The sequence below is a fragment of the Gallus gallus genome, chromosome 1 (genome assembly GCF_016699485.2).
Source record: "Gallus gallus isolate bGalGal1 chromosome 1, bGalGal1.mat.broiler.GRCg7b, whole genome shotgun sequence".
In the NCBI taxonomy this organism is placed as follows: Eukaryota; Metazoa; Chordata; class Aves; order Galliformes; family Phasianidae; genus Gallus; species Gallus gallus.
The window spans coordinates 84,934,871-84,962,699 of NC_052532.1; the positions used below are offsets into that span (position 1 = coordinate 84,934,871).

General features: G+C 39.9%; 2 protein-coding genes across 13 annotated transcripts in view; one reads left to right on the forward strand and one right to left on the reverse strand.

Moving 5' to 3' along the window:
- CMSS1 (cms1 ribosomal small subunit homolog (yeast)) overlaps positions 1–27,829 on the reverse strand; it is a 226,694-nt gene that overhangs the window by 83,398 nt on the left and 115,467 nt on the right. The window contains exons 1-2 of one of the 6 annotated variants that reach the window (XM_046939887.1): positions 26,903–27,156; positions 26,747–26,796 (exon numbers count right to left, since the gene is read on the reverse strand). The exons of 2 other annotated variants lie outside the window; for them this stretch is intronic. The gene's annotated coding sequence lies outside the window, so the exon portion shown is untranslated. Of the gene's footprint in view, positions 1–26,741; positions 26,797–26,898; positions 27,157–27,829 lie in introns of those variants that run through there. 3 more of the 6 variants (XM_046939886.1, XM_046939891.1, XM_046939889.1) reach the window with 3 other exon arrangements.
- The window catches only part of FILIP1L (filamin A interacting protein 1 like), a 197,196-nt gene that overhangs the window by 55,594 nt on the left and 113,773 nt on the right, over positions 1–27,829 (forward strand). The gene's annotated exons all lie outside the window — the stretch shown is intronic.

Consider the following 27,829-nt stretch of genomic DNA (forward strand, 5'->3'; position numbering starts at 1 on the left):
GAATAAAGGAAGCAGGATTGAGGCTGGCCAGGCAATAAGAGATCAGAAGAAGAAACACTGACAGATTAGCATCAAGCTGAGCAGTGAAAGCAAAACGGGAAAACTTGCTATTGCTCTCAACTGGAACAGAAAAATAACCAAGCTAAGAGGAAGAACTTGGTGAAATGATGGAACTGTCATTATCTTAGCCTTGCCAAAGTTTGAAGTCCCTTAAAAACATGCAAAATCGTTGTGTAAGGCAAGAAATGCAAAGGAAACACATAATATCCATCAGCCAATATTTAGAGATCATGCAGGACAAAAGGATAAAATTCTGTCCTCATACATAATCAGAGAAGCTGAAAAGGAGGAAAAAGCTAGAGTTGTTGCACGAATAAGGAATGAGAACGCAGAGATCCCACTGCACGTAGGCAACTAATGTGGGTGTCCAAACTTGTTTAAACTAGACACGGCAATAGTATTATTAACTCTGTAAAGGTCAAGTATGGGAGCAGCCTGGCTAGAACTGCAGGAATACAATGCAGGTTTACTACCCATAACTTATGAACCTCGTTAGTGATCCTAGTCTGGCAACAGTAACTCTCTCATTGCAGCAGAAAATAGTGTAAGAGTATGACGAACCTAATGCTGTGAGGGATCATTGAGACTCCTCATCCCCATGAAGTGTGTTGTTGTTGCTGTTTTTAAGTAGAAACAGCTCCAAGACAGGAAGAATTAAAAACTGCATCTCTTCCACTCAGTCTACAGAGACACAAAGACAATACATATGAAGGACAAGCTTTAGACAGAGGTTTGCATTGTGACCTCTAAATATACAAAGACTAAAAAACCAACCAACCAACCAACCAAAAACAATGGCTGCAATGGATTTTGGAGTTGCTGCATACAAGGAATGCAGCAACTCTGAGCTACAAAGTCACTCCCTGTTTTTTTCTCATATCAGCCAACTAGACCTCAGGCCTGCACCTTGTCGTAATTCCTGCAACCTCTATTTTTTCTGAGGTAAAAATTACATTTGGCCAGGCATTAAAACAGGATTCTGATTTAACATCAGATCAGCACCATTTCAAATTCCGTGCACTTCAGTAGCATGGTCATCTGTTTCTCCAAACACATATACAGTGCCAAATAAAGTGAGTTTGGTGGCACGGAAAGCTACACAACAGGAATTCGTCTCAAAACAACCAGCTTCATCTCAGGTACAAGAGCCAGGCTTTACACAACAGTAACTACTTCAGCAAATTCAGGAGGAACGTCAGCTCCAACAAAGGCAGGAAATATCTGCCTTTATATGAAGGTCATGATTCATGTCTTTCCATGGCCAACTGCCGTAATAAATATAAGAACTGAGTATACAGAATTTGGCATCTGGGCAAATTATGCCTGTGTATAAAATGCAGTTTGCATCCCATCTATGTTACAAACTAAAATAATGCAGTCAGCCCAGTACTGATATACTGCACTTTAGTTTGGGTTAATCCAGACTCTGTTTAAATACCTTAAGAACAAGAAGAGATCAAATGCTGTTGAAGGCTTCTGGAGGCAAAAACATGTAGACAGAAGAGCTGAAGAGCTAAGACCACCGCATGATATGGATATAATTAGTGCCATGGAAGCCCAGAAAGAATTGATTGGTCAGGCTTTCTGTGGTTTTGCACAGGCTTTTATGTGTGAAAAACATTTTAATGAACACTGTGCCCATGCTCTGAGCGATCACATAGCCATCCTCTGAGCTATTGGAAGACAAAATTCAGAAGAATTAATCCTGACCCTCAAATAAATAGTGCAACACAACTGACAGCAAGCTGAACATTGGCCTCAGTTTTACTCCAAATGGATAGTGCAACACAACTTCTTTCCAACCTCTGCACCTAGCAAAAACGCAAAACTCTATCAGAACACAAGAAATACTTCAACAGATTCTGTGTTCAGTCAGAGCACGGTCTGAGATGCACCATGTGTTCCGCTAGGGAGAAAGGGAGGGAACGAAATAATCAGCTGGAGGGCAAACACAAATATTTCTTCAGTGACTTTTGTAGATGAAGCCTTGCATCTTTTCATTGTCCCAACACTCTAGGCAGTTTCCATCAACTAAAAAGGAAGAAAAAACACAGCAGTCCACAAGGGGAATCATTTGGGCCTGTAGCTATTTCTGTTTTAACATATAATTAAAATGTTGAACTGAAGCGAATTAAAAAGCTGCTATTTTATACCGTGGATGATGTGGTCCACAGTCAAACATGAAACATATTGGCGAGTCTTACTTTCCGATGTAAAAGCTTGGTCTGTATAGCAATTCAGACTCCAATCCTAAATATTTTAAAGAGCTATTTAATTACATACGAGAGACATTCTATACTTTTCTGTTATGCCAGCTGAAGAAGTGCCAGTGAACTTCTGCAGTGCTCTACCTTTGGAGGACTACATGTTGCAGTCATGTTAGAAATGCAGCAATAAAAATTAGGACCAGCCCTTGAAGTTTACCCCCATAATGAGTTAGACTGATAAAAGATAGGTATTTAACTCCCACACAGACATTTATAGCAGTTTTAAAAGGGGTAAAGGTGTCTTTGTAGCTTGGTCCTGAGGAAGCAGGACCAAACTGAGTTGAGTTGCTACAAAGCAACTCAAACATCCAACATAAAGCATGAAGTCATCTTTGCAAATTTGTTGTTAAGCAATGGACTTTATGTAATTTTATTTGTTTCTTAATTACAGAAAAGACTATAGCACAGCTGTGGTTTATGCAGTTACATCATACAAATAGCGTTCATTTTAACAATTGTCTAAATGCACATTTAAACAATTAGCCAATGAAAAAGATATTTTATGTGCATTCAAATGTTATTATAGTAAAAATCTATTTAAGTGATACAGAAGTTCTAATTTGAACCACGTGGATGAAGCATCAATTCTAGAGTGTTTTGATTCTGTGGATTATATTAAAGGCTGTCAGAGAGATTTAAAAAAACCAGACGAGACCAAATCTTCATCTAAAACCACCAAAAAATATTTTAGAGGAATGCAAGTGGAGAACTAATGGCAGTGAAGAGGATGTGCATAGGATGGCTGATTCTTTTGTCTCAGGGTATCCCTCCAAATTCAGCTTTTGGGAATTCTGTCCACCAAAGACTGAACTCCCTTTCTCCCTTCCCATTTATGGCATAGGGGAAGGATAGGGACAGACTCATGGAAAGACTCAGAAAGTCAGAAAGACACATGGAAGGCAGCTTCCAACCACATTATTCTATTTTCTACTACTGTATAGGAAACTTTAATGTTTCAAAATTTAATATGCATATTACTATATGGGAGCTGCTCCAAAAGTAATGCCTCCTATTGAATTGTGTTGGCCCACAACATGAGAGGTGGTAGGTGGTAGAAGGTTGAGCCTTCCCACAAACATTCCCTTACATGTTGTTGCCATGCGACAGATGGCAGCAGAGGGGCAGTCTGACAGAATGGCTTCTGACAGAGAAGTACATATGAAGCAAAGGTGTGTCACTGAGTTCCTCCATGAGGAAAAAATTGCACCCACTGACATTCACTGATGCTTGCTGAACATTTCTGGAGACCAAACAGTGGATGTGAGCACAGTGAGGCAGTGGGTGGCGTGTTTCAGCACTGGTGACAGTGTGTTACCTCTACTGGAGCAGACTTTGGCAAGTGTGGTATTCAGGCTCTTGTAATTCGCTGGTTAAAATGCACAGCTAATGGTGGTGATGATGCTGAAAAATAGTGTTTTGTAGCTGATAATTTGCTCTATCCAATAGTGCTACTGTGCTCTTTGTATCTGTTGTAGTTTCCATGGAAATAAATAGGAGGCATTAGTTTCAAAGCAAGCTATGTATATGTATCATTAACGTGCATTACATCATCACATAAATTGTTCCTATTTGCCTCAAAATCTCTCAGTCAATGTGCATTGCTTCATGTTATGGGCCCACACAAACCTTATGCCATTCAACAAGGCCAAGTGGAAAGTACTGCACCTTGGCTGAGAGAATCCCTGGGCCGGAATGGTGATGAGTGGACTGAGAGCAGCACTGAGGAGAAGGACTTAGGGGTACTAACGAACAAAAAGATCAACATGAGTGAGCAATGTGTGCTTGCAGCTGAGAGACCCAAACATATCCTGGGCTGCATCAAAAGAAGTGCGGCCAGCAGGGTGAGGAAAGTGATCATTCCCATCTACTCCACTGTTGTGAGGTCCCACGTACAGTACTGTCCAGCTCTGGGTCCCCAGCCACAAGAAGGACATGGAGCTGTAGGGATGAGTGCAGAGGAGGGACACAATGATGCTCAGAGGGCTGGAGCACCTCTCTTGAGAAGACAGACTGAGAGAGTTGGGGTTGTTCAGCTTGGAGAAGGATCTGGGAAGACCTCATGGCAGCTTTCCAGTCCATAAACATGGCCTGTGGAAAAGCTTGCTGAGGACTCTTCACCAGGGTGTGTACTGATAGGACACAGGGGAAATGGCTTTAAACTAAAAAAGGGGAAATTCAGGTTAGATGTTGGGAAGACATTTTTCACTCAGAGGGTGGTGAGGCACAAGCACAGGCTGCCTAGAGAGGCTGTGGGTACGCCATCCCTGGAGGCGTTCAAGGCAAGGTTGGATGGGGCCCTGGGCAGCTGATCTGCTGGGAGCTGTCCCTGTCCATGCATGGCAGAGGGGTTGGAACTAAATCATCTTTAAGGTCCCTTCCAGATCAAAGCACTTTGCAATTCTATGGCTTTGTGTTTTCTGTGCTTTCATGCCCAGTGCCACTGAGTAAGTAATGTAAGCTAGGAATTTTCTTGCTGCTTTCTCGAGGACCCTTGTATTTCTCTACTGTGCTTGTGCACATTTTTCCTTACGAAGTATCTTCCTATATTAAAAAATAAATAAACATCAGTATACTTCCCTCTTCCCCCTCTCCACTCACACACCCAAAAGGTAACTTTATCTATTATGAGGCAGCTCAAATGACAAAAAAAATAAAAGGACTCTCCTCTCCTCTCCTCTCTCCTTCTCTGGAGATACTCTAGACTTATCTGGATGCTTTTCTGTGCAACTTACTGTAGGGAACCTGCTTTAGAAGGGGTTGGACTGGATGTTCTCCAGAGGTTCCTTCCAAACCCTACAATTCTGTAATTCTGTGATTAGGTATTCCACTTCTGTCCTAAATGGAAGCTGACCTATTGAAACCTTCACAAGTTCTCTAGAAGGAAGCTACAGAGGCCCCAGCTCATATGTATTTGTATGTACATATATTTTGAGAGAGAGAACAGTGTCAGGGATATCCGCTCACTGTATGTTAACTGCTGATTACAGCCATGGGCAAACAGCTACCACTGACAACCTACCACAAAGCAATGAAGGTACGTATGAAGACTGGCTAAATTGGACTGAGAAAATCAAGGAAGGAAAAAAAATGGGAATGCAGAGAGACATATGTAAATACTGAGCTGTATAGCCCAGGGGAAATCACCAATTCCAGGATTAAATCCCACAAAAGCTTCCAGAACATGTTTGGTTTTGTTCTGAAAACTTGACAGATGTATATGAGAACTATGAATATGAATAGATATGTTATTGAAGCAGCTGCTTATTTAAGCAAGACATCAGGACAGGTAGGAGTCAAATACCTGCTAACAAAAAGGATAAGAGCAGGTTTCTCCAGAAGAAAGAGTGTTGGAACCTTAAAAACAAGACAAAAATAAATAAAACCAAAACAAGCCAACAAACAAAAACCTCAACAAATTGACTGATTATTCTAAATATCCAAAGAGAGATTACAAAAAAAGAAAAACCAGGAGGACAGGGCCATTGCAGCGGTTGGGGTTGGAAAGAGCGGCGATAGTTTTCTTCCAGTTTTAGACGTGCAGTGTGCAGAATTGACTGAAAATAGCTAGGCAATTATGCCTGCTGCATTCTGGAGATTAGGATCAGGCAAAGACTTTATGCTGGCTGCCAGTGCTTGAATAGTTTTGAGACATTTCAGAAGATTACGTGATTCCAACAGACATTTTTTTCTTGGTATAACTACTGAGTGCTTTTCATAGATGTACGGTACAGTCAGGCTTTGTTTGATAAAGCACTGCTTATTCTGAAATAAGCAGGATGCAGACAAAATGCTTCATCAGTTCACTGCCTCCTTATAAGATCTTTATTTAGAAACAGTAGGCTCCAATTTACCCACTGCAGTGAGTGAATCCAACGTGAGAGAGAAGTCAGAAGTACTGAGTTGGGAGTAGAAGCTAAATGACTAATATGCAGGTGATGTTAAACAGTGACTCCACGGCAAAGCACTCCTCCAGAAGCTTGTATCTGGATTCTGAGCCTCCAGTTTCTGACCAAATGGATAACTCATACCTCTTACGATGACAATCCAGGTGATTACGAAAACTACAGAACCCATGCATTCACTCCGTGAGTGGTGACAACTGAATGGCTTCAGGATTCCAATCCAGAGTGGACAAAAAGCACCTGGAAAACTGATACTGGAGCACAACGCTTACTTCACCTGAGACACAGCACTCACCAGCTATAGGATGACAGACTGCCTCTTTTTCCTTTCCTTTCTTCTCTTTTTTTTTTTTAAATTCTATCAAAAAAGATTGAACTAGTGACTCACGGGCTCTGTATCCTACAAATCCTCCCCCCTGCAAGGAACTTTAATCATTCTCAACCACTCCTATCACATCTCAGTCAGCTGAGAAGGCTTCAGCTTTTGAAGGGAACTTGTGATTTTCATAACATTTTCCTCTCATACTGAAGTAAGCCATTTAAACCTCTCTACTTTATTACATGCTACAGTACACCAAATGGTCTGTGAACACGGGGAAATGGATTAGATAAATAGAAATATTTTTGTTATGACCGAATTTAAGGATCTTAAAAATAATACGACTACTTCAAAAACTGCAAGGCATCAAAAGGCTTAAAAATATTGCAAAGACATGAGAGTGCAAGAGATCTGGCAAGCACTGATAGGGTAACATTTAACTCGAATGAGAAACAGGAGGCATTCAGAAACACATGGTTACCATTCACATCAATTTATGACCAGGGCATCTCTGTTACTGTAATACTCTTTGTACCAGGAGCCATATGCAACGGCTCTTTCTTTTACGTGCAATGTCCGTTTATGTCATATTGGCCAAAATTAAATAAAGCTTAGAATTTGGCATTCACTTGCTGCCAGTACAATGTAAGAGGTGAAGGGATTGCAGCTTCTGCTCTTTGTAAAATAAATTGATAGCAGTAGAAGAAGGGATCACACAGCTTTTACAAACATTGCAGTAAGTGATGGAAGCGGTGGCGAGGAAACACAAATATCCTTAACCCATCCTATATCCAATTAGCTTCAGTCCAGTTCAGTTCACAGTGCATGAGGCACCTTTAAGCAAGCTGACTAACACTTCTATCAGACTAACGAATGCATTACTTATTTGATTATCTTAGAAGTTTGTGCATTTGCATTAGCAATGAAATTTCATCAGCATTACAGTTTGTTGTAAGGCACTTCCTCCTAAGCACTCAATGATTTTCTTCTTCCTCTAGCAGAAATTAAAAATACAGCCTGCAAAGCACACATAATGCTGTCTAGATCACAATTCACTCATTAGATTTAGAGCTTACACTACCTTCTATATTACATGCCTTCTCAGAAGCACTTACACATTACAGCAGACTGAGTAATAAAACCCCAAATTATAAATAGTAACAACTTTTCCTTATCAGGGAATGCGTCTAGGATCCCAAATATGGTGAACCAATTTGTAAACTGGAGAAATAATGAGTTGTAGGAAAAAATATTCCAACGGTTATTGCCAAACTGTTTTTCCAGAGGGTTTCTGCCTCTACCTGTACACCAAATTCACATCATTAAGATGTGTAGAAAGAACTCCTCAGCCACACCATGTTCAGCTCAGTCCTTTGATTCTTGGATGTGATCCTTGATCTCTTCAAGTCATTCTTTACTTCCCGTTTTTCCAGGCATTCACTTTGGGGGAAGAAAAATACTAAGCCTAAATCGATAGGAAATATCACTGCCTCAACCCTAACCACAGCTTGTTTTACCTCTTGCTGCTCCTATAAATCCCTCAGCAGTTTGCACCCTTCTGTCATCTCTATTCTTTGAGGGTATCTGCCCAGCCCAATATACCACTGTAAACCTCTGCATTTGTTTGTAGCATATCTATGCATATGCAACACACAAGCAAAGATACCAAAGGACAGTGCTAGCACACTTACATTCTCAATCTTGCAGGAAGTTTGTTCAAAACTAGGTGAGGTATTTCTGCACACCTGTGCAAGACATTATGGAGTCAGGCTCTCTAAAGAAGAAATCATCATTCCACCGCTTCTGTACTGCACCCTGTTTATCATCATGGTTCATGAGAGAGGCCCCTCAGGCACTGCACAAATAAACAGTAGCAACAGACCTTCTTCTATATTGCTAAAAACCACAAGTACGTTTAGTTGGCTGCTGTGAGATCTGCTTTCTCCTCCCCTATGGTGAAACAAGGTGACTGTGTGCCTCTCTACAATACAACACAAAGGAGTCCCAGCAGAATACAGTTACACGGAAGGCTATGCGCAAGGACAGAGACCAGTCCAATGTTCTTCAACAAGAGATGGTTTGCTAAGTCAGAAATATTTTATCCTGTGAGTTGATGAAACCTCAAAAGCAGAAGAGAAACGCTGCTCAAAAGGAAAGGAAGGCATTTTATTTAATAACACTTTGTCCTCCAGCTTCCTTGACCATGGCTTCACCAAGAACGTCCCTTTCCCAACATTTCTCTACTACAGAGGCTTCTTTGGAGAATAATAGCACATTTTCCAGATGGAACATCTTGTTTTGCTCCTTTGTTTGCTTGCTTAAAAACCCCAGCCACCAACAACCCCCAGATGACAAAAAATACAATAATTTCCACTTGGAAGCATTCTTGGCAGAAAAACAAATTAAGTACCTCACGCATACAGCAGAAAGATTGTTGGCTGTTTCACTCTGCTGGAATTCTTTATAAAATCACTTACATCCCCATATGTAAGAAAATGTCACAGCACTTCACCTATATTTTACAAATATCTCAGTTAAAATGCCATGTAAATTTTGCATGCAGTTCTTCAGCGTGTTTTTATCATTATTAATTTTAAGGCAATTTTCAGATTATGGAGGAAAATTGTTAAAAGACATGGATTATTGTATATACTGGAGAGTAAAGGGAGGAAATAAGGTTATGCATCATCTGTAGCATTTTCAGAATTTCCTTCATGAGTTACACATGTAATTCCCATGGAACTTCAATGGGGCTGAGAAGCCCGTATGATCTAGATGCTGTCCCTTGTGCCAAGTAGGTAGGTGCCTGGAAAGCCCCTGACACATTAGTTACAGACATCTAACCAAGCCTTTACTAGCCACAGATAATCCTTCTTGGTGTTGTGCTTTCTGCTCAATATATTGGGACACAGAATTATCTAAGGCATCATGTGCTGCAGACATCCCAAATGGACATCATAGTTTGTCTTCCATTTTACCCATTCACCCAGGGAGCTTCACTACCACAGAGTTCAATTCGTGGTCAAGGCCACAAAATAGGGAAAGTAAGTTCACTCAAGTCAAGGCATTTAGGGACTTTAAAGGATCTATTCTTATAATAGCTACCAATTTCAACTGAAATTAATACATCGAATACTAAAAATAAATCTTCAGTCCAGCTCTCAACATTGGTGGTGACATCTGCTTTTTTCCCACTAGCATCTGAGCAGCTGATCAATCAGAACTTCAGGAAGCTTTGTAATGCTGCCATGTAAGATATTATCACCCCAAACCTTCAACAGTAGTTTAGGCGCGCTGCAAACTGACTACTGATGAATGTAGTGCACTAAAATTAGAGACAGTCAGAGTGCATCATTTGGATAGGATAATATAAAAACTCGACACCATTTGTTAACCAACCTCTGTTTGTGTGCTATGCAATTTTTGCCATTAACACTTTAAATAAACAAAAAAACTCTGAAGGCTGCACAGCTTTTCCTATATATGACTACCTCCTTGCTCTGTTTTTATAAAGATATTTGTATTTGCATGGATGACCGATGAAGGGTTTTCAAATTAATAAGTCCCAAAAGCTCCTTTAAAGCTACATTTAACAGATTTTTAAATTCAAGTTCCATATTAGTAGAGGGGATTAGTGTCACTGTTATAAAGATTACTGCACATTAGTATAAAGACTTACTACAGAATTTTGACTCAGTGCCACTGAAGCAGAGCACAGTGCTGTATGGGAAACTCTTTCTGCACTTACAATAGCTCTTAGTACACTCAGAAATGCAACAGATCAGAAACAAAAGAAAATAAATAAAAATCTCAGACCTAATTCATTATGTTTATATATATCAAATAATGCATGCAGTGCTTTACAATTATTTGTTCTTCCATAAACATTGTTGGTATTTCAACATTTAAGCAAAAAGTCTGCTCTGATTAATTTGCAGATTAAGTTGTATTTTTATGCTAAATGCTCAGTTACTTTTCACCCCACAGACCAAATCATGACATTTGCTCATATATGGTTATTCTTAGATGCATGGAAAGAAAAAGGAAAAAAAAAGAAAAAAGAAAAAAAAATACCCAAGTTACTCAGTTAAAAGCTCTCTCCATCTGCCTGGAGTTTTATTAATAACTCATCACCATGGTATCACAGCATCTTAAGGAAAATAAAACAGACAGATAGTTGCTAGGCTTCCCAACCTTGAAGGATAAAAGGGAATGCTTCTCGAGTAAGAAGGGGAGAAACTGTTTTGGTCTTCTTTCATTATCACCCTTGAGGGCAAGGCAAAGATGAGAGATGGGCCTCGGGTTGTGCTCTGAACGCTGGAAGTATAGTGGCCATCACTCAAATGTGTCATCCATGACCTAATTCTCTGCACTATCGCTCACATAAAAAACAGAAATCCAAGCTGTGGAGGGACAGAACTAAGCACAAGGAAAGCAAACAAAGGAATGTACTGCTTTCTTCAGCACTCCAATTTAACTCTCAAAAGGACTCTTCAGTTCCATCACCGCTGCCCCATTTACCTTAACCAAATGTGCGTTGCTCCTCTGCAGTGGGCCAGGCCCTAGGCCCAGCCATAGCACAGAGCTACCCTCACCGAGCCCCTGGCCTCATGTTGGAAATGTGGCTGCAGGAACAGCTGGAACTGGGGAACAGCTGGACAACAGGGCCTCTACCCAGAAGTCTCTGCAGTTTCTCAGAAGTATTTTAAAAATTACAGAGGTTGAGAGTTCCAGCTCTTCACCTAACAAACAGGCTCTCTCCCTATCAATAGTGGCAGAGGAAATGTCCCCATGCCCCTTACAGGTTAAGGATCCAGAAGAAATGATCAGTGTTGTACATGCTCATGAACATTATCTGCATCATTACATGAAGTGAGATCAAAACATTCCATAACACCAGCAGATGTGTAATATATTATAGTATCAGGTTGAAATGCAGTAGAACACATGTGGCAGACAGGGTTTCCTTTCTAAAGGTAGGTACTGCAAGGTTGCTCGTGCATGTGCAAAAACATAGTTTGGAGACTACAAGAGCGTGCTTCCTGCTTACAAATAACTACTACCTCAGCCGAATTCATTCTAAGGCTGAAGAGAGATGCAGTCAGAAGTTACACCTTGAGTCAGTAGCTACTCGGCTGAAGCTCCTAGTGAGCAGGAAAGCCTGACAGAACCACTGTGTTTAGTGCCAGGGAGGGACACCCAGACTGAAAGGCACCCCATTCTGCCAGTTGTGACAGGTACAGTGAGCGGTTATACCATTTCTTCCACTCTCCTCCCTTTCTGTTCCACCTTTTAAGATGAGAAAGTGAATAGGGTTACAGAAACAACAAACCATCAAGGGATGTGGCAGATTCATCTCCAGCAACATCCCCTTAAGGTCGCAGCGCTCATTACTTTCTTCTCATGTAATGCTAACCCAGCAGAAAGACCGTGCAGCTTGAGGCAGGAAGAAAGATGAGAAGCCTTCTCCACCAAAAGCTGGGCATAAAGCAGAATGCCACAAAGAACAGGCCAGCTCCAGGCTTCCCAGAGGCTCTGCACAGCTCGAGAGGTTTCCTTCTCAGAAGTACTTTCACTCCTGAGGGTTGTTTACTTAGTATTTGAGAAGGAAGGAAACTGCCCTTTATCACCTCTCTTAGACTCATGTTACTGCATGCTAAAGCAGAAGCCCATCACCTCCACCAAGCATAAAATGCTGTATTTTGCACTCCTAGGTGGCCTCATTTTAAATTTCTCACAGTTAGGAGAGATGCTCAGCAGAGGAGATTGTTCCCTTTGTCCTTGTGCCTGGCTGATAAAGGCAGGTCACAACAAGCCAGAACTCCTTTTTCTTTCTGTAGCTCTAAGGAGGCATGATTTCTGCAACATTAGGTTGTACGTTACTTGGACTCCTCCTCTTAGAGTGAAAAAGAAGCGTAGGTCGAGGTAAAAATCTCTGGAAATAAACAAAATCAGTCTGATTTACCCCCTGCTTGTCAGACCGGGTGCATTTTGTCTCCCTCTGTATTCAGAACATATACAACTAATTCTATTTTCTAGAACTGCAATTGTTGATTGATGAGTCATCTTTCCTGTAAATTTACTTTTTTAAGTGATTTTGGCATTGTTCCTTGAAATTCCTCACTGGCTATGTAATGGAAATTTTGACCTCACACTCTGGTTTCTTCAACATCACAGATACTGAGATTATGAATTTAGGAAGAGCAAGCAGTTGAAGGAAAGATACAGTGAAGAAATCTGCAGCTTAAAAAGAAAGCAAGCTGTACTAAATAAACTATCAAGTAAATATTTAGCTGTAAGGCCATTAGGTTATGTTCATAATAATACAGCAACTCATTTATCATAATTAAGAATTCATTGGGGGGAGGAACGCTTCCCTTCTTCCCTTCCCAAAGTTGGTCATGTGACCAAAGTTGTTGGCAAGGGAAACTTGGCACCTATCGAAGTTCAGCCTTTTTCTTTTAATTACTGTCTGTCCATATTAGTTTCAAAAACATCTTGTAATTAGTAGTCAGAAAACAAAAAGCAGAAAAATGTAAACCAAAAGAGAGCAGAAAGGAACCAAAAGCACCAAATCATTCATCCATTAGATGTTGTATTGCATAGGGTAGCATAACCTTTCTAACTGTAAAAAGCAAGATGAAGGACTTTTTAGTCCCCCCTTCTTTCTCCATTTAGGGGCACCACGGAAAGTATGAGCCAAAATTTCTCAGATACTCTAAGCTGAAAACACATGCTATAGAGCTTGAAATTTTGCACTTAGTGCAAAAAGAAAAATTAGATGCGTCTTCATGGAAAGAACTGAAACTGAACACACTTATGAAGTACCCCGACTTGTCTTAAAACATCATTTAATAAATGAAACAAAAGCTCTTCAATCCACTCCGTCTGCACTTCGCTAGCAAGAAACCCACACAGTGTTCAGAAACAGATGGGGCCCCCTAGCACCTGCTAAACTAAGAAGTGGCACATTCATGACTCAGACAGACTGAGCCTAATTAAAAGGGACTGACATTCATGTCCATCTTCCAAACATTAAGTGGGATTGCCAAGAGACATGGCAACGCAAACTTGAAATCATGCATTCTTGGAAAAATTCTCAGAGAGATTTCTCAAACGAGAACACCATTATGGTCGCTGGTACAGTTGTGCCAGAGGGCATCCCACTCTATCTCACCCGTTTATCTTCCACCAACAATCAGTTTTCATTAGGCCAACCAAAGGCAATGGAACATGCAGCAACGAGCTCTGCTGCTGCTCTAACCATGAAGCAGCCCTCAGTAGTCTCCTCATAGACTTCAGTTAGACACCAACTAACTCAAATTGCCAATATAAGTCATGAGGAAGGAAGTGAGAGTCTCAAATTCTGAAAGGAGGCATTGCCCTTCCCCGTCAGTGTTGCACACTTTAAACAAAAACTGCATACCCAAAGGTATGCATTAAACCCAAGGGTACAAAAACTGCATACCCAAGGGTAAAGTAGCTTTGACCACATAGACTGGGATCTGCCACCGTACTGCCCGCATCCCAGGGAGCACAGCAGCTGCTCTGAAACTTGTAGGCTTGCTTGTTGCTATAATGAAGGGAGTTAACATCACAACTGAGATAGGAGGTCTCAAAAATACTTGTAATGTTACTGAAAATTAATATGCAATCACATTTCTTGTTCTTGTCAAAAAGTTAATGAATTTGCATTCTCCCCAAAATACATCATTTTGACTGCAAGGAGGGAGGATCAGATTGTCAATTCATTTGTTCATTTTACCTTTCTGATCTCAGCAACTAACTAATAGCTACCCAAACCCATTCTTAAATGCAAAATGCTCTTCAAACTTCCATACAGAGAAGCGTCTATGAAAATAAACACTTCAGCTCAAGATCTATGAGTCTCTACATATAATGCTTGGTGGCCCTGAGATGGCTGTAAATGAGTAAATTAACACCTGTGACCTAGGGTAAAATACAGAGGATTTTAATACATATAACCGTTACTGTACATAGAAGGGAAATGACCAAGAGCTTTCTTCTTACATTGACTGATGCATTTCAGAGTAAAGCATTTCCAAATTCTTCCAAATCATTCTTTTCCGCTTCCTAGGCAAACTTTCACTGATTAAAATGCAAGCCATGTACTGGAAGGTGTCCATTCTAGTGATGAACATTCAAGTGTGTCAGGCAGAATATGGGAAAAAACACTTAGCATCTGTATAGTTACTTGAGCTGCTGGGGAAACTTGCACCAGATGTTCCTCAATGTTACCTCAGCTGCCTCCCAAACCACTATCACATCTGTTCTGTTCCTTACTGAACACCAGTGTTATTAACTGGAACCATACATAGTTTACTCCAGGGAGAAACCTTAATATATCATTTATAAGCCTGCCAAGTGCCACATCTCTATTAAAAACTGAAAAGCTCAATAAATTTAACACGCTAAACTCAGCAACAGGTTATGCAAATGGAGCAGGAAATAAATATTCTCCTCAAGCTTCTCTCAAGTCATTAGAAAAACTCAGCAAATATCAGAACAGCCTCATTGTTACACACCAGTAGTATCTCCCAGTTGATTGTGTGTGAGGCTACATTTTAAATACTTCCACTCAGCTAATAAATTATGTTACACGTCTAGGGGAATATCCCGCTATCAACACAACCACTAAAATACCTGAGCTCTCTATTGTACGCAGGAAGGGAGAAAAGTAGCTGGGCCAGAAAAGGGCCTGACAGAAGATGAGAGGGGTTTGGACATCACAGGGATAAGGATAGGTAGAAAGGACTCTACCCAGTGACATGTTTACGTCATGCATAAGCGTGCCTGATTTAACTTGGGTGACAATCTATGAAGACAGGTTAGCACAGGCTAGTCAGAAAGCACTCTAATTTCAGCTATAGAAAAGAAAAAAGGAAAAAACTTCAAAAACTGTCAGCTTTGTTTTCATCCTCATCAACTCTTCTCCACGTCCTCCATTTGAAAACCACTAACAGTAGAGGTTTGTGGGCTGGTGGGAGAGGAAGGCCATTGCTCTCCAAGGGAAAAATGGAGGACATGCAGCCTGGGATTCTGACTGGGACATGTTTAGAAAAGGAGCTGGGACAGACTATATTCTAACACTGAAACAGAGAAGAATGGAAATTTGGCAACACAGGGAAGGGGAGTATATTCCTACTAAGATACTACTATTAGCAAGAAAGAAAAATAAATAGGGAAGAGGCAAGTTGTCAACCTCAAATGGAAACACCTTTCCACTCTCACAGGACACTAACAAGAGAGAACAATCTGTGCTCCCTCCTTACTAAAGCACACCTATTGCAGCCATTCTAAATGCAAATGTAAACTATTTTGAGAAATCAAAAAAAGGGAAGAAAAAGTACCATTATTAAATGCATTAGCAGGGAGACTAAAATCCTTCCAGGCAAACCTAGTACTGACATATTCTGTTGTTCAGTTACTGAAAACTCCTCTGCCCATCACCGTTGTTGCATGAAGGAGTTGATTATATCTAGCAATAGTGAACATATTGCACTTGTAGCAGTCAGAAGGAAAAAAACCCACCGGCATACAAAGCAAAACTTCTTATCCTAATATTCTCTATGCTGGAGTCTCAGAAATTATCCTAAGCTTAACTCCAGATGTAAGATGTAGTATCTGTGTATGACCTAAAGAAGTCTGAAAGGAAATCTCTCGCTAAGACTGCAAGTGTAATCCAGCTCATCTATTAACCTCAGCGACCATAATACAAAAGTAAACATAAGGAATTAGTAGTTAATTGTTCCAAACTTTCTCAGGTTATTCTCTGGATTTTCTACTTTCAGTCCAAATAATTTTTCTAGTTATCTTCTAGGTACACTGCACTACACCATTCTGTGTGATACAAAGCAAAATATAATCAAAACATTTTAAAAGCAAATAATTGATGGTTCCAAGTTACCACTATGCTCCAGCTATTACACCGCATGATCATGAGCAAATCTCCTAGCCACATTCCCTCTGATAATGGAGAAGGCTCCAGACTCTGAGAAATGTCTGTCAGATCAAAAAACCTTTACAGAGCAGCTTGTATTTATCAAACAGAAGGCTCCACAAATGGAAAGTATGAAGGCATATGCAATGCTCTAGCCATGCCTGAAAAAAACCAACAACATAACAGAGAGGCGCTGCAATCATGAGAAGTGCATATGTTCCAATATGAAATGAAACCCCTATTTCTTAGGTATAGTTTTCTGATTTGTATAACAAATTTGATAAAGACTAGGTCTAGAAAACAGAAAAATAAATCAGAAGTTCACACAAGAAGGATCACATAAAAGATGGTAACAAATACAGAATCAATAAGGTTTGTGGGAAAAGGCAGCATCTTTAACTGTATTTAATTCCTACAACTAGAAGTTAAATTTTCAGGTACCAAAGTCCTTCTTCGGGCTCCAGTTACCTTTATATAGAAAGGTATAAAAGGAAAATTAGAATTTTCCATAACAGGAAGAGATGTAGAAGGGGAAAACAAACTGTGTCAGGTCAGGATGCAACCAAGCAGGCACAAACTCTAGTTCTGGCAGATGGAACGAGGAGCCCTTGTGTTTAATTTGGGTGCAATAAATCAAGAGATGTTGCTGTCTGTTTGCAGGAACAGGGATTCTCTCCTCCTTCAAAGAACCCAGTGGATGTATCTATAGAGTCATAGAAACATTAAGGTTAAAGAAAACCACTAAGATCATCTAGTCCAACTGTTTTGCTCTGCTCTTGCTTGGGTTGGTTCATAAGATTCGGATGAACACGCAAAGAAACCAAACGCCACTCTACTTCCTAGCGTAATGCTCATTCCATCTAAACTATCGTTATCCATGGGGACGGCAACATTAGAGTCTGCATTAGCTTCTTCTGCAACATCTTAGTTCCAAGTGCCAAGACTCAACAATAGGGACAACAACAGCTTTAATGCTAATCAAGGCTCAAACTGTAAGCATATGATAATTTATTGATAAAAGCAAACCCTGTTTTATAGCATACGCTGGCCAGCATTACTGCCAGTAATTAATTACTGCTATGAGCTACGTGAGCTACAACAAGCATATGGTAGAAAAAAAGTGATAGCATGATTAGCCACTGTGTAGAAAATAAGAGGGAAACATACTAGTCACAGTGCTGCCTTTAACATCTACGTAAAGTAGGTATACTCGGGTTTTCCATAGTCTGCTAAAGAAACATCCAGAGACTACTTCTACAGGATCACTTTTCATAGTGATTCTTATCTTTCAGACCAAGCAAGCAGGTGAATAAAAGCTAAGAAAATGGAATGATGAAATGTAAAAGAAGGCTCTTTTTATTCTTGTTTGTGCTCTTCTTCTCACCTTGTTCTGCATGAAAGAAACACACACACACACACAAAGGAAAAAGTACATTAACTGTGTTCTCAAAGATTGTGCATCAGATGTCCTCTGACTGATGCAAAATCCATTCATTGCCAGCACGTGACTTGATGACATCATTGACAGGCCTACTTCTACCACAGGGGCAGCTCCAGAGCTGCAGGAAGAAAAGACGAAGCATAGTAACCTTAACCTCTTTCACATTTCATAAGGGCCTCCCTTAGTTCTCTTCATACCCCTACACTAAAGTGTCTCTTGATAGTTCCTATAACCACTACTTCTACAAAACACATCAAAGAAGAAACTGCTTGGTCTCACTGCATTTCTGAAGCATTATAGGCTATGGCAGACAGATGAGTTTATCCTCCTGTGAAAGAAATGTCTCATATGCAAGTAGAGATGACAAGAAGCCACTAGCAGATGGTGATTATAACATGTCTGAGGGAGGCCTGGGTGCGCTTAGTCATACTGCTCACAAGAAGAGGCAGCTCACTATGGATTTGCTGCCACAAAGATGCACAGTTTTCAGCAAAACCAAAATTTAAAGCTGAAAATAGATTTCAGAAGAGAATTTGAGCAGAATGTTACTGAAAACAGCAAGATGTAGCAAAGAGAGCATGACTGTATGCCTTGATCCTCACAGCTGGAGACAAGATACAAAGCTTGATGGACATCAGCCTGATACAACATGGCTGTTCTTCAGTGCTTAGGAAAAGTCAGATATGAAGAAGTGACAGACTTTCTTGGTTCTTGGACAGTTTAATCATATTATTAATGTGTGATCTTCATATCACTTAATTTAATAGCAGTTCTTTTCTTGTGAATGGATGTGGTTTATGTAAATCATATTCGCTACAGATACAGATTTATTAATTACTCTAAATGACAATGCTGTAATTGGACGGCGTTTACATGAAACCTGAGTAATTTAGGAATTTCCAGTGTCCCTGCTCCTTTAGGCTAGTCACCTCTATTTCTTCCTCTCTAAACTTGCCTCCCGGGATGCTGCTGGAGGTTTAATTAAAGGATGTGAATCATCTTAGTATTGACTCCTAAATTCAAGATATAACCAAGAATCAGCTGAAGTTTTACTCAAGTAGAACTGCAGCTATATTTGAGGAAAAGCAAGCCTTCCACTACATCAGTCAGAAGCAGTCTTGCAAAACACCAAGATCAAAGCTGTGCTATTTTTAATTTCTGCCAACAATTGCAGCAATCTGCCTTGAAATGCGCAGCCACTTATTTTGTTAAGTTTAATACAGCCTGCACGCTGACCTGTGGCATCGTGGCTTCTCTGCTAACCACACTCAAGTTACTGAGCAGTGACCCAGCAGTCAGATGTAACCATCTCTCTCAGTTCTAGCATTTTTGTGCAGTGCTGTTCCTCTTGATTTTTGGCACTGATATCAAGAAAACATATTCAAGCACATGTTATTGAAGCAATTCTTTTTTACATGACAGTAAACAGCTTTACATTGTAAGAGCAAAAGGAAAAGGAAGCTACTGAAAGTATTGTGAGCTGGAAAATACCACTGCTGTCCATCTGATGATCCCTGGCAAATCCAGGACTCACAGCAAGCATGCTCCTCTCAACCGTCCTGTTCAGTTTCTCATGACAGTCATCATAACCTACTTGTCTTTTCTGGCAAGTACGATCGCTTCATCCTATACTGCAGGCTACAGATCCCCACTGAGCAATTTCTGACCTGTAGCTTCTCTCTGTTGTGAGACTGCTTGCGGGTAAACGTCCAGTTTTAATGACAAGATGCACAGTGATCATAGAATCATAGAATCACAGAATGGCCTGGGTTGAAAAGGACCACACTGATCATCGAGTTTCAACCTGCTGCAATGTGCAGGGTTGCCAACCACTAGACTAGGCTGCCCAGAGCCACATCCAGCCTGGCCTTGAATCATAGAATCCTTAGAGTTTGAAGGGACCTTTAAAGGTCATCTAGTCCAGCTCCCCTGCAATGAACAGGGATGCCCACAGCTAGATCAGGTTGCCCTCGAGTGTCTCCAGGGACAGGGCTTCTACCACATCTCTGATGTGGTGATGTACCTGTTATACTTGTCTCTCAGAGGCAAACTGTTTTTGTAAGTTCCAACACCTGTTTCAGCAAGTAAATGTCATGTAAGAGCTGCCAGAAAAAAATATAATTAAACTTACATCAGTCATTTATTATACAGAAAAGAATTAAACTGCTGTCAGTCATATGCTTCTCAAGGTCTGCTTCTGTTTTGGTACCCAGCATATTGCCAGATCCATTAAAGAAAATGAGGACAAAGCCAGTACATGTGCATGCATGCACACAGACTCACACCAAGTGTCTGATAATCGATCAGTCCACTGAAATCTCACAGCAAGATCCATTTCAACTATCTGCTAATTACTATCTGCAAAAGAGACTATATTAAGATTTTGTGATTGATATGAAAAAAAGACATGCCTGTGTTGTTAAGGCAAGACAAAACACGAGCAGCTCATCTTCAAATCATCTCAAATCTACTACTTAGCTTCATTTCAGCAAAACTAAACAAGACAGGTGGTCTGCTTATCACTGGATTTCAGCTACTGTGAAAAGCTTCTCAAAGGGTTACAATCAACAGGAAATGGAAACTTGTTGATTATTGAACTACATACCATTTCTGAAGAGGTTATGATATAACTAGGACATTATAGGACCCCGTTACTGAAAACTAGAGAGCTGAATACTCAATGGATTAAGGCTTCCACCTTATTCTAAATGGTTAAATTTGTTTTCAGTTGGCAACCTTGCCAGGTCAAAACAAGCAAATGAATATGTATTTTTTTAAAACTGGGCTCAGATATCAAATCTTTCCACTACACATACCATTTGTTAGCAAACTCACACATACTTTCCACCCATTTACTTTCACTGGCACCAAGCACAGAGAGAGCATGAACTCCTTTCCCCTTTCCCCTCTTGAGAGCCTTCTCTCCGATCTTCATTAGCTACACTGCGACGAGTTACAGGACAACTAAAAGCAGTTACACATTTAGAAATGATATGTGAGGCAACAACTGATTATATTAAAAATGTGATACTTATTGCGAATAACCTTCAAAAAAAAAAAAAAAAAAAAACCAACAAGAAATCCCATGGCTGTTTATGAGTCTTTTAAGCTGCAATCCAGTTTATATACACAATTAAAGGCATAGAAACAGAGTTAGCTTTTATGTAATGAAGGCTCCTCCTGAGAAGCACAGCTTCGCGATGACTCGAAATGCATTACTCTCCACCTACACAAGCCTGAAATGCTGCAGTCATCACCAAGGGCAGCTCACCAAGCCTCTCCACTAAAACCCACAGGAAGACATTTTCACCTTCCCCTCCCACTCAGAAATGTTCCTTATGGCTGTAGGAGAAAATGGAGTCTGTCCTTCCCTGCCACAGCTACTGCCTCCCAAATGCTGCTCCATTCCATGCCAGCTACGGGTAATTAAGCGTCTCCAGCCCAAGCATGACACCTCAGCTCTTTCCCTCTCCTTCCCTTCCTGGTTTGCTGACAAGCTCTATCCTAGACAAGAGCTGCCTGGACAACTCCACAGAAATTCTCCCCCCCCACACCTTGGTCTTTTCACTGTGCCAGAAGAGGTTGGAAGGACAGACCAGACCCTGACCTCACTCCCAGACCTCTGTTCCTCTGCAGCCCGCCGTGCCAGATCAGGATGCTGGCAGGACAAGGAGCTGCTCACTTCTGCAGATGTGAGACCTCCCCTACACAGAAGCTCAGAAACTCTCCTGTGAAAAGCCTTCCCTTTGCATTTGGAATGGATGTGGTTTGAACTAAAGGCAAATTTTCCTGTTCAAAAGGGACACAAGCAGAAAATGCAACACATATGGGTAAAACTGTACATGCCTAAGGGTTTCTGTTCCTAGTAAGTACTTATTACCTGCAGGAACAAGCAGTGCAGATTCCCCCTTTTCCCCCTCCCTTTGCCTTCAATAGCAGCATCGAAAGAAAATTAAGATCTTTTAAAGACAGAAATGAAGCTTTTCTGCTCTGGAATGGCATCAACATCTGGACACCTGGCAAAACACACAGTCCAGTACTGACTGTACCTATTTCTCAACCCCCTTAATGCAAGCATGAGTATCCTTGCCTCCCTTCTTATTTACCAACAGCATTTAAACAGAGGAGTGTTTAGAAGTCCATTTCAATGGCTTTTATTCGTGTTACATTGCAGCAAAATGCTTTGATCTGGGGGAGGGAGGAGGAGAGGAGCAGAGAACATCTTAAGTTCACAAAGCCAAAAGCCAAGATGCACAAAACTGAAACATTCCAAAGTTAAAAATAATCATCTTGAAACTGCATGAGCAGAGCTGTAATTTCGAGCAGTACAGCATGACATCATGGTTTATACGGGGCCAGCTCAATAAATCAAACCGTGCCTAATTAGAGATCCTACTGAAAATCTACATTATTTGGACAAATAATTAAAACAGGACAGTCTGTAACACAAGCCAGATATGTTTACTAAAATATGTTCTTTTCAAACTTTTAGCTTCACTACTGCTTACAAAGCTTTCACATTTAGTAAATTATAGACCCCTAAGCTTTTATTTCAGTCTGACTTCACTTTCAAGGAATTCTTCAATTAACTTTACGTTGCTTTAAGCTCTTCATCCAATGAGAAAACAATCTGTGGTTTCTTGCTTCTTCCAGTGCCAATGGCTGCCCTCCATGTTTGACTTACAGACTTACTGTCTTTTTAGAGCCAGGTTCTGTTTGTCTAAAACCAGCTAGTTGTCATAGCATTTTGACAAGTCTTCTGTAAATGGAGAACAAAACTTTGTGGTGGGTAAACTGCTAAGAATAATGAAGGTTGTTCCAGCAATCTCAACAGATGCGTGCCAAATTTAAGGGACACACAGAAACAAACCCAAAGCTGAAAGCATCTCCTTCTCACCCCAAGTTTTTAATTCTATAATTTCTACTCCATTCCTCTCAGTTTTCTAAATTTTGTGCTTCTTCTCAAACATGGAAGCTGTGACATACTCAAACATTTGAAGCCTAAAACCCGCCACTGCTATCAGACATTACAATCAGCACATGGTCAGGACTCCTCTGAAACTGTTAGAAGTACTGAGGAGACTTTAATTAATCATTTACTGTGTGGATAATGTTACATCAAAAGAAAAAGACTAACTAAGAGCAAGAGGCAAGCAAAAGGGATGAGATTCTTCACTGGCCTGAGCTTACCAAATTTGTATCTATCTGTTCAGTCCTGGATTAAAGAAGCAGAAGAGTGGGGAGCTCCCCTTCGTTTCCCTTCTGATGCTTGACATGCTAAATGGATCAACATCAGAAGGATTAGAGGAACTGTTAAGGCAATGACAGAAGAGCAAAATGATTGAGTCAACAAAATAGGGCTATACAGAAAGTATATAGGAAGAGACGTGTCTATTATTTCAGTGTTACTCTGTCCAAATAATTTTCTTCTATATAACGTCACCCATGCGCAGACATGGAAAGGGTATAATTCTATTATTCATTACTTACATGGATTTTAGATAAGTCGCTCCAAAAGATTTTAAAATAATCAAACAATATTAAACATCATATGCACAGCATGGCAATGCTTTTAAAGACATGGCAAATGCAATTTCCTCAGCCGTAGCCACTGTGAGCAGCAGGGAACACATCTTTCTGATCCCTATTTGAATTCCTTGTTACAATTAAATGCTTGTAAATTACAAATGATCTTTTAAATTTAACACTGCTTATGTGGATGGAAATATTATGACTGACCTCTGTTAAATGCGAGCATTTGAAGCCACAGTCATCTGAATTCCCCTATGTTCTCAGTGTGCAGCAACAGATTTCTCAGAAAAAAAAATCCCCTTAACAACTATTTGGACACACTTCTGAAAGCAACAGTGAAAATTTAAAAAGCAACGTTCCCAAAGAAGAATCTATTTTTGCAATGTGTGCCTTTAAAGCACAATTCATATGGTATGAAATACTTCAGTTCTCTTGTGTAAACTTGCACAGATTGTTTGCTATTGATCCTTTGAGTCATATTTTGGCAGTAAACTTCTATCTTTCTAGCAAATATAAGTACTACAGACCAAGTGATGTAATCCACATCTATATTTAACTCCTTTTTACTTCTTTTTTGTTTTGTTTTTAAAGAGTAAAATGCTGGAAAGGATAGGAAAATCAAAGGCAGAAGAAGCAAAACAAAACAAAAATAAGAAAAACAACACAATATTTGCAGTTAAGTTTATATTTTAAATTAAATAATCTGGACTTCAATTTAATTCCCAGATTATGAGCCTTGTGATCATGAAAACCTTCAGAAGAAATGGATTGTTCTTCTATAGGAACACGGGTCTTTTATGTCACAGGACAGAATTCAGATAAAAGAAAGTAATGATGCTGCCAGTATGCAAGACATAGGCATAAAGACTTCCATCCTTTGCAACTAAAGCAAAAAGTCTTCTCAAATTAGTGAGACCAATGGTTTCTTCAGACCTGATTCTTCTTCTCTCCTCCCTGCTGCCAAACTACTGTCTTTAAAAGAAAGAAAGAAAGAAAAAAAACATTAAAAAAAGAGGGAGGGAAAGAGGAGTGAGAAGAAAATTGCAAGATCGTTCCATATGGCTTGGGCTTGCTTCACGTGTGTGCTATGCATACATGAACAGTATGCTGATGTAAAATGCCTGTTCTACATTTTTACTGTCCAAAGCAAGTGCTACAGTGCTAGAGTTTGTGGTCTTCTGAGGAGTACAAAACACTGCATGATGTTTTCAAGAGAAGTAGGAATAGCCTATGGAGGGGTGTAGCTGAGAGTAGTGACATGGGGAAACTAATGCAGCGCTCTTGATTGGTAAAGCTTTGTTCTGCGTCTCAAGAACAAGAACAAGAACAAGACTCAAATGTGATAAATCTTCAACCAATAAAAGAGACTGACAAGAAAGAAAGGACTGAGCAAGACAGAGAGAAAGAGTGCACGAGCAGGGGTACAACAGTGTGTGCAGGAGATGGAATACAAGCATTTTGCTCATTCCTGACATAAACTAACAAACACTTCCTAAGGGCCTCAATCTCTTCAAAGCCTGTTTAGTCTTAGAAGAACATGGTCAAACCAATGGATAGTGAACACCTGGCAGGATCATATCTTTTATCTCATATGCCATTTTTTTCTTACTTCACTGACGCACAGACTCTCTGATGCCAGGTTTTTTGTACCTTTTCCTTACTCCTCCTCCCTCATACCATCTGTATCACTGCCTCTCTACTCCCCTCTCCTTGTCACATTGCTTCTCACCTCTTCCCCCTCGCCAGCTGGAAACCAGTGGTGTGGGAGCAGTTAGGCTGAGGATGAATGCCATCCACGCATTTCTGGGAAGCTACAAGCTCTGCTTCTTGGCATAAAGCATCTCATACTCCACAGTTTACTTGAGAACATCACTTACTGCCTTTCAGATGGAACAGCAATGAGAAAGCATATTTAAGCCTTGAGAAAATTAAAATTCATGCAACTTCCACTGACTTTATTAACCCACATAAAATTTGTTTCAATAATAAGCAAGAGATTTTGGCCTTGTGCAATAGGAAGGATCAGACTAGATGACTGTGGAGGGCCCTTCTCACTTCAAATTGTGACAATACAGATGCCAGTGAATTTTAAAGATTAGGAGGTCTTATTTCCCAGTATGAATTACAGTATTTCTTGTTTTAGTTTTGGTCTTCCAAAAACACACAAATCCCAAAGGAATTTATGCACACAACAGTCCAGAGCCTGTCTTTAGATACCGTCCAAATGACACAAAGTTTTGACCGAGGAGATAGCAGTACCTCCGTTTCCATTAATTCTCTATTAAGAATCACAGGATTCAAAATGTTGATTTCCAACATTACCTCATGCCTGGGCCTCTCACTGATTAATTAAAACTGTACACGTAAAGGAAAAAGAACAAAAAAGCAGAACTGCAATGAAATGAACCAACAGTGTCCCCGATGAAAGAAATGGATTGCTGTTCTCAACCCGTTTCCATAGGTTGATTGTGAATTGTAGCCAGACAAGATCTCCTTTTTCAAGCTTCCAGTAACTGGCAAACATGTCTAGTGCACAGGAAGTCGTATTTATAGTTCCATTACTCTCCACAATATACCAATTCTCTTGTAATCAGAAGTTGTCTCTAGGCCTGCTAAATGAAAGATCTTTTTAACAGGAAGCTTCTAAATCTACAGTTAGGAGTGACTGTGGAGAGAAAAACCCAGTACAGTACAGACCCTGCAGCATTACTAGACAGTACATTTAGACATACCAGACTTATGTTTTAAAAAACAGCTCTGGAATCCTGCTATTGCAAGCCTTGTTAATTATTCCATTGAATCATGATTTAACTTACAGTACATGTTTAACATAGCTACTTGATATGTTCCTTTAGTTATCTAGCTTTAAATTCTTTTGGTGTAAAGTAGGTAAAGAAATTACTACTACATGAGCTCAGGTAGAAACCTGGGCAGGGCCTTAGGGCATGCAGATATTGAACAAAAAATCTGAAGCACTTCTTTGCTAAAGGAAAACCTATTTCAAACTTGTTCAGAGTACTGCAGGTGATAGTCAGCAACTTGCTTGTGTGCTTGTACTGTCACCTTGCATATAGAAAATTATTAAGTAAAAACCCAAATTCCCATTCAAAGCTTTAAAGTTCTCTTCCAGCAACCCTATCAGCATATTCAAAAAGGTACAGCACTCAGACAGGGTTTATTTTTTCCTTTTTTTCCCTCCACTTTAATACAGAGAAAAATAATACCATTACTAAAGGAAGACAGAAAAATAGATTAATACCTTACCACGGGAGACTTTCTTTGGAAGCAAAGATCACAACAAAAGTTGTTCTTACCTAGAGATGAAAGAAAAAAAAAAGAGAGAGAAAATAAGATAATAATCATCAGTTGGAACACTGCACCTTCACAACACAAAGAATTCCAGAACAATATTTTACAGACATCATGACAGCCGTGGAACAAATCTGAAGAAAACAAGCTACACCAGAACAGGAAATTGCAATTTCTTTGAAACAATAATTAACCTTAAGAAGGAAACCACTACTAATATAAACAAACAAGTAATAAAGGAAACTGTTTTACCACAGGGAAACCTGTCCTAAAGCACTGCGACAAGGGAATAGAAAACGAGTTTGCCTGAAGAGATGAGTTTCTGAAGAAAATGTGAGCAATTCTGCAGTAAGAAACGTGCAGACAAAGCCATCAAATTTTAATTTTCAAATTTTTAAAGAGGAGGCAGTACCACCTACAGAAATCCAGTAGCCTTTAAATAGAGGACTTAAATGTAAAGTGAATAAAATCTCGCTGGGAGGAACCTCAAGGATCATTGGTCTTCGCTAACAGCTTGAATTGCTTTTATAACCATAGCTTTTGATGCCCAATACTTGTCATTTTAAATAACTACAGCTAAATTAGCTGTCTTGGTGACTATTTTATCATCTGAAAAAATTCTCATTTTTAGAGTTTAAATTAGTATTTACTACACCGGAACTGCTCCTTAAACCTGAAGTATTAATTTTGCTCTCTTCTTGTCTACGGTTCCTAAATAGTTGCAACAGAGCAGTAGCCCTTCTGTATTTACTGATATTCCAGTGGGAGAAAAGTTCGTAGGGGCATAAGAAAAGCTGTAACTAAAATAAACACTGAAAATGGAACCATTTTTCATTTCAGATGTTATTAAGTCAACTGTGTGCAAATAACAATGTTTCAGATATTGTCCTTATTTGTTCTTGTTTATCACACTGGTTCTCTTTGTGGTTTCTAGTATTTGGCAACAACAACATAAACAGAAAAGCTAGCAACGCAACAAAAGTTTAGCAAAGGCAATCATAATTTGATTTAAAAAAAACAACAACAACCAAACAAAAC